This window comes from Rhopalosiphum maidis, chromosome 2 (assembly GCF_003676215.2).
Source record: "Rhopalosiphum maidis isolate BTI-1 chromosome 2, ASM367621v3, whole genome shotgun sequence".
NCBI lineage: Eukaryota > Metazoa > Arthropoda > Insecta > Hemiptera > Aphididae > Rhopalosiphum > Rhopalosiphum maidis.
In genome coordinates this window covers 10939981-10947025 of record NC_040878.1, presented here as the reverse complement: position 1 = coordinate 10947025, position 7045 = coordinate 10939981, and the positions used below count along the sequence as shown (strand labels likewise).

Below are 7045 nucleotides of genomic sequence, written 5' to 3'. Positions count from 1 at the left end.
GGGCTGCTTTTAAAATATATTTGTTAACTGTTTCGCATTATTTAAGCTTAAAAATAAACTAAATGTCTATTATTACGAATACTTTATCATAAATAATATAGTTATTTACTTATTGTAATCATTAGAAATTTAAGCTCAGTTAATTTATATCAATTTTATATAGGTACCTAAGTATATAGTAAGTATGTTTTTAATTGTTTTTATCGGATAGTACAACAGTACAAGAGATTTTATCTAGACAAGTACTATTAATTAGTTTATAATTAAGTATTTTGTTCATTGCTAATGCCTAATTGATAATTGTAAAATATTTCTATTAAAAATATAATATGATATCTATGTTTGGTGTCGTGTTTGCTTTTTAGTATTTTTTAAAAACGTTGAAAATTAACTGAATTCAGGTTTTGTCTTATACCACCACCAAAAAATTTTAACATTTGATTACGATATTTAATTATTATTATTTTCTACCGTTCTTTCGCCTAACGACCATACCACGTTGAATACACCAGTTCTCGTCCGATCACTGAAGTTAAGCAACGTCGGGCGTAGTTAGTACTTGGATGGGTGACCGCTTGGGAACACTACGTGCCGTTGGCATTTTTTTGTTTTTTAAATATATTCAATATTTATTTCCAATTTTAATTTAAAAAATATTAAGATATTTTTATCTTTGTCAAGTTTTTTTTTAAAATTTTTAATTACACGGTTGACCCAACCCCAAAAGCCATAAGGAACTTTTCTAGGTTCAAATATTATATAATATATAATATACTTAACTGAGTACAAATTAAAATAATCACACTGTATTATATTTTAAACTATAGGCTATATTAGTATATTACGCATCACAACAGAACATTCGACGTACGAATTTTTTTGTACGTTTCCACCACGAACGGCGTCTACGTTCAGTGGAGATTCCATGACTGGTGTTGGTTATTGGATCTGAATAAACGTGCGCATCATAGGCCGGTTTTGTTTCGTTTTCAACCTCGGCTAAAATTTTCATTGGAATGCACTCAATTTCGATTGCACCGGTTTCACCAAACGTTATGTGAATGTTTGGCATCGAACTCCAGGGTTTCTTCGGTAGGCTAGTGAAGTCACCCTTCGCGGCGTCTGGGTTGATCGAGTCCGCAGATATTAGCTGCGTCGGTACCGATGACGATGATTGGATCTCCAACGCATCACCTGCACCCGATATCAGTGAAATATTGGGAACCGATCCATTTTGTTTTGACATCGAATCGAAGACATCACGGTCTACTTTTAGGGCTCATCATTTGCAAGTGAATCAAGTGATTTGGCTGAATTCGACAGCATCGCTGGGCAGGCCGCAGCAGTCACGGCGATCGGTAATATTATTTTGTTTTATTAGATAGTTTCTGATATACGTTAATATATTTTACGAGAAATTTACGTTATAACAATATACCATTCAGAATAGAATAATAAGTTATTCGACGTAGGTATTCTTTGAAATAATAACACTGTAACAATAAACTGCGCGACCGAAATAATAATACTATTATTATGTAGGTATTTCAACATTATACATATTATAATTAAAAATATTAGCAGCCAGCAATACATGATTATATTTTTTAATGTTTTTATATCAGAAGTACATTTTAATTCAAATATTAAAAAACAATGCTACTAAATAATGAATTAAAAACAAGATAGGAAATATCACATTGTTAAATTTAGAGCAACATTTAGCTATAGGTCACTTATTATTAGTACTTTTGTGGGTCATCAATTCAAACAGTACCAACAAATTATTATACTTTTACAGCTTGTTATGTTTATGTTATACCATTATATCAAATACTAAAACGTTCCAAATGATGTGTACTATATGCGCTTAATTTGTCTAATTTGAACGCAATAATGATAAAATAACATACAAACATTTTTTTTTTAAATATAACCTCCTAATTCAGTGTTATACAAAATAAATACATCACTCACATTGCTCTGCGATCTTTCTAGACAAACTAAAACTAGAGAAAAAAAATAGAAGTCTTCAACCCAAGAAAAATCATAATAATGTGTAGATAAGTATAGATTATTAATCAGCAATAATTACTATAGATAAGTATTAAGTAATAACATAAAATGAAAATGAAATATAAAAATAAAATAATTTAATTAAAAAACTTTAAAATCGACAACATATTTTGGTTAGCGAACTGTTGCTGTTAAAAAAAAAACAGTGATTGCATATAGACGTGTACACCTTATAAACGTTACATGACATTATACAGCACGGAAACCATTGGTCTAAATGTACATTTGAATGTTTAATTCTTATATTTCTTTAATTTGGTATATAAGCGTTATATGCCGATTGCCGAGGTATAAGTAGTTTATATAAGTTATAAGTACCTCCTAGGCATTTAGTATATATTTAAGACGTTGCATAAATCTATTATTTTAATAATTGTTGTATAGACAGGCGATACCCGTTTCTACCAAAAGTGTGTCTTTCCTTCTTCCATCAATATCCGTTTCCGCCAAATAAGATAATAGATCACGTTTTCACTAAAACAATTGTATACTAGGTACGCTTATATTAAAAACTATAACACATTTTATTTTAACACACAGTTGTAATGCACAATTTAAATTGTTCAACTTTTTCACTTGTTCATAAAATATTATCCCGTTATACATTATATTGGTTAATCAACATAAAAGGTAATAAACATGGCAAAGGTTTAACATACAATCAAATACCATAAACGTACGATATACAATATAGGTACATTGATAATATGTGTATTTATACATTTTACATAAATTCGGAAACTCACGATAAGTATATTCTATAATTAAAAAATAAATATATTATCCAATTATATAGATATATGAGTACACATTTACATATGCATAACAGCTAAAGTATATTTACTATAATATGTTATTTTTTTAAATTCAGTATAAGTATATAAAAAAAAAATATATATAATTGTTGTGGTGAAAACGTTGTTAAATGAGGTGGATCTGATTTGGTGGAAACGAATATTGACGGAAAAGGGAAAAATACGCTTTTGGTGGAAAAGGGAAAGGTCCACTTTTGATGGAAACGTGTTACGCCCGTATAGACTATAGAACCACCTACGCTCAGGTACTTACCTATATTATAATAAGTTACACTGATTATAGTGAGATATAATAATATTTCGAAAACCATTTGTTCTGTTCTGTTCTGCTCCTGTTCGCCGCTTTCGGGTGTTATAATTACGAAATGTCTGTAGCCTGCTGTACCTAGCTGTTGCAGTCGACGTATTACAATGTAAATTAACTATTAATATACTATCATCGCGGGCATATCATTCAGCTACCGCGGGCAAACGTCGTTATTCCGTTAATAATAATAATATAATTATTATAACGCATTTGATTTTAATAACCAATTATTTTTCCTCGTCCGATTTGAACGGAACGCGTTTTACACGCCATGGCCGATCCGTACGTTATATTATACTGTACACACACGAGTGTAGACCTGTTATATTACTGTTACGATTAAAAATATATTACACGTCTCGAAATGATATTATTATGCTAATCGTGCTTTCTCCGTTTCAACGACGATGATTTCCGGATCAGACAGATTCCTGAAAAGTCGTTTTTAAATATTTACAAATTGAGGGATATCTGAAAAAAAATTATTATATTTTTAACTATTATTTATCGTCTTACGAATTTTAACGAAATATGAAATTAAAATTGTATTTTGTCATTCAAAAAAGCAAAAAAAAAAAAACGTTAATAGTTTTTAAAATAATGGGTGTGTCTCGATAAAATAATTACCTGGTACATAATGTAAGTATATATTTTATTCTGACCTCGTTTGAAAAATGTGTTCTTACGACTCGATTAAGAGGTTCTAACTGTTTTTATTGTTATTATTTTTTAATCACGTAGAAGGGTATAGACACTTTAATACATATTATATTTTGTACCTACACGAAAATCACGCTAATCAGTATTTGTGTGGTGCCTGTCGGGCCAAACGTGAAGAACGAAATAAATAAGTATACGCCTGCTCTTACGACGAGGCACGTTTTTTTTAGGTACTGTAGCTCGCACACAATATTAGGTATATATTATACACATGTGCATACAATATTATAGTCGGTGGCTAGACGTGTTCATACATAGTATGCGCTTTTATGAGGACCACTTGTATTATTTGTAATAATTGTGTAATTCTGTACAGTTACATATTATATTATTGCTAGTTTAAAATTTTAAACCAACGGAAATTAAAATAACGTTAGTATATTATTTTGTTTTGTTCGATTTCAAACTTTGCGGTCTACAAGTCGTACAGATAATATTCATCATGCTAAAAATTGAAAACTTGGTAAGACCAATTTTCAAGATGAACGATTATATATTATATTATACTATCACTATGTATTATATAGGAGAAATGTTGATTAAATTTCGAAAGGGTTACATAGAATTTACTCGTATAAGTTCCAATTTCAATCTACACCACTCTTAAGCCGTGTTACAAGGCGTATATTTTTTAAATGTTTTTAAGTTTTAAATGGTTTGTTTTTTTAAACCATATAAAACTATAACAATATATCATAATGTTTAGGTATAATAAACAAAGGTTTATTCTGCAGCAGCTATATAGTTTGCATATATTTTTGATTTCAGAAAACATAATATTATAATTATATATGTATATATCATTACATTATTACACCTGGGTTTCCTTCTAAGTTCTAATATATACAGTCTCCCGTCGTTTTGTACTATAACTGGGATAACCAAATAATTAAGATTATCGAAATTACTAATTATTTAAAAACATTTAATATATTTTCTCATTTAAATCTCCTATTGATAGTTGATACTTATTGTATTTTTGCATTTCACAGTGTTATACATTATACAATCAATACTATTATATAGTTAGCGACAAATCAGTTGATTTACAATTTTTATTCTAACTTTCTAACTAGTACCTATATCGGCTTTATGACTGTGACATAATATGATAATTATAAACTTTTGTAGAATACCTAACTGTTATTTGTAAAATAGTGTAATAAACATATACTATATTTAATACAATTTCTATTGTATTCCACATACTATACTTTTATCATGGTAGAACATTAAAATTACTAAAACTAAACATATATATATATATAATACATAATTTTTTTGTCTTGTTGTGTTATGGTCTATAATGGTCGGCAACCATTTGGGACTCTTGGGCCACGTTCACGAATTAAAAAGAGTTTGCGAGCCGGACAAAAATAAACATTTTATATTCTTAATTATTTACTATGGAAAAAAATAATGTCTTTAAAGACTTTAAAATAATGAAACGAATAAAAAAATGATTTGTCGTTCTAACATTTAAAGCGGACATACAATAGTGTCGTAGGCTGGATGCTTCTCGCAGGCGGCCAGTTACCGTCCACTATACGATCGAATATCATCCTACTAAGTTTGATACACATACACATGATAGATATCTCTTACATTATAATATATTATATTTTTATTGGTATGACGTTTACATATATATTTTAATAAAATACAAGATATTTTAATTTTTAAAAACATAAAATTCAGTCCTAATAGTTTGGAAAATAAATAGAACTGAAATAGGATGCAATGGATTCGAAAACGCGCCGTCTGGGTCGTTTAATCGCACACTACTCTCCCCAACTGGCCATGGACCCTATAACGTGTATACTTTTACGATGAGGGAACGACACGAAATTGTAATTATACGTAATTTTACCAAGTGCGATTATTATAATATAGTAATAATAATTCGTATATTATATTTTACAGCATATTACTGGTAGGTGCACGACAATTCGACAACGGACCGCGGTAAATTGGTCACCGTCCAGGTAGCGCGCCAATAACGCGTGACACGGTTCTTGAATCCTCCGGAGAAGCAGTGTCAAAACGCGTACACATATATTATAATATTATTAAACACTATTACTGTGTAATAATAATGACATCACGTGCGGTCGGTAGACGTTCCTCGTATATGTAGATCATCACGCACGTATGCCTACGTATAATATATTATTAAGTATCATGTATGAGAAATAATGATGGACAAAATAAAAAACGAATTAACCTCCGTCGTCGGTTCGGTTGGTTCGATCGCATCGGAAAATGTGGGGAAAAAATATAATATATTAAGTGTTACCCGCGACACCTCTGCTAACGATCGGTTGGCGTGTCACAATCGTTATTATTTTGTATTTTGATATTAATATATTATATTAAGTCCAATATTTCACTCTACCGAATAATATATTAATGTTTTAATAATCGTCGTCGTATTTTTTTCAGCATAATATTATAGCTACGTCAGGGTTAGATGCACATAATATACAGGTAGTTGAAGTCAAACAATACACTTCGGCTTTTTGCTACAATAATTATAATTTTATTTCTTATTTTTGAGTATTCAATAATCTAAAATATTCGTCACATAATTTTATGTCTTTATTATTATAATTCAAATTTTTTTTTAATATTCGGCTTTCCACTTTAAGAAGGCCGTTTAGGCTTTTTTATACGATCCACTTTTAAAATGTTATAATCTATATTCTATATGCTTTCCTTGATAGGGGACTTCGAGCTTTGAACCATAACCTTAACACTGGTAAATATATACTAGACACACACACATTTCAGGGTAATCTATGGGATTTTCCGTACTTACTAATAGAGTATACTGTGGTGATACAATTGAACATTTTTCAAATCGAAGCTCTCTTTTTTACTGTAAATTATTTAGTGGATAATTAAAAAAAAAAAAAAATCGTTTGTACAAAATTTAAAATTCTAACGAGCATTTTGTCAGTAGTTTTAAAAAGTGATATGCATGAAAATCCAAAGTCAAATCTTGATAATAACTGCTTTATTAAAGCAAAATATAAAGATTGTGCTTGGTGTTCACCCAGAATCTTATAAATACTTAATATATTATTTTCCTTGGAAACGTTCAAATTTTAAAAGCCATAACGTTTGG

General features: G+C 29.6%; 1 non-coding gene across 1 annotated transcript; it reads left to right on the top strand.

Moving 5' to 3' along the window:
• The first annotated feature begins 481 nt into the window (after positions 1 to 481).
• On the top strand, positions 482 to 600 carry LOC113555318. Its single transcript, XR_003405343.1, has one exon. It is a non-coding gene; the product is annotated as a 5S ribosomal RNA (ribosomal RNA).
• Positions 601 to 7045: the final 6445 nt, after the last annotated feature.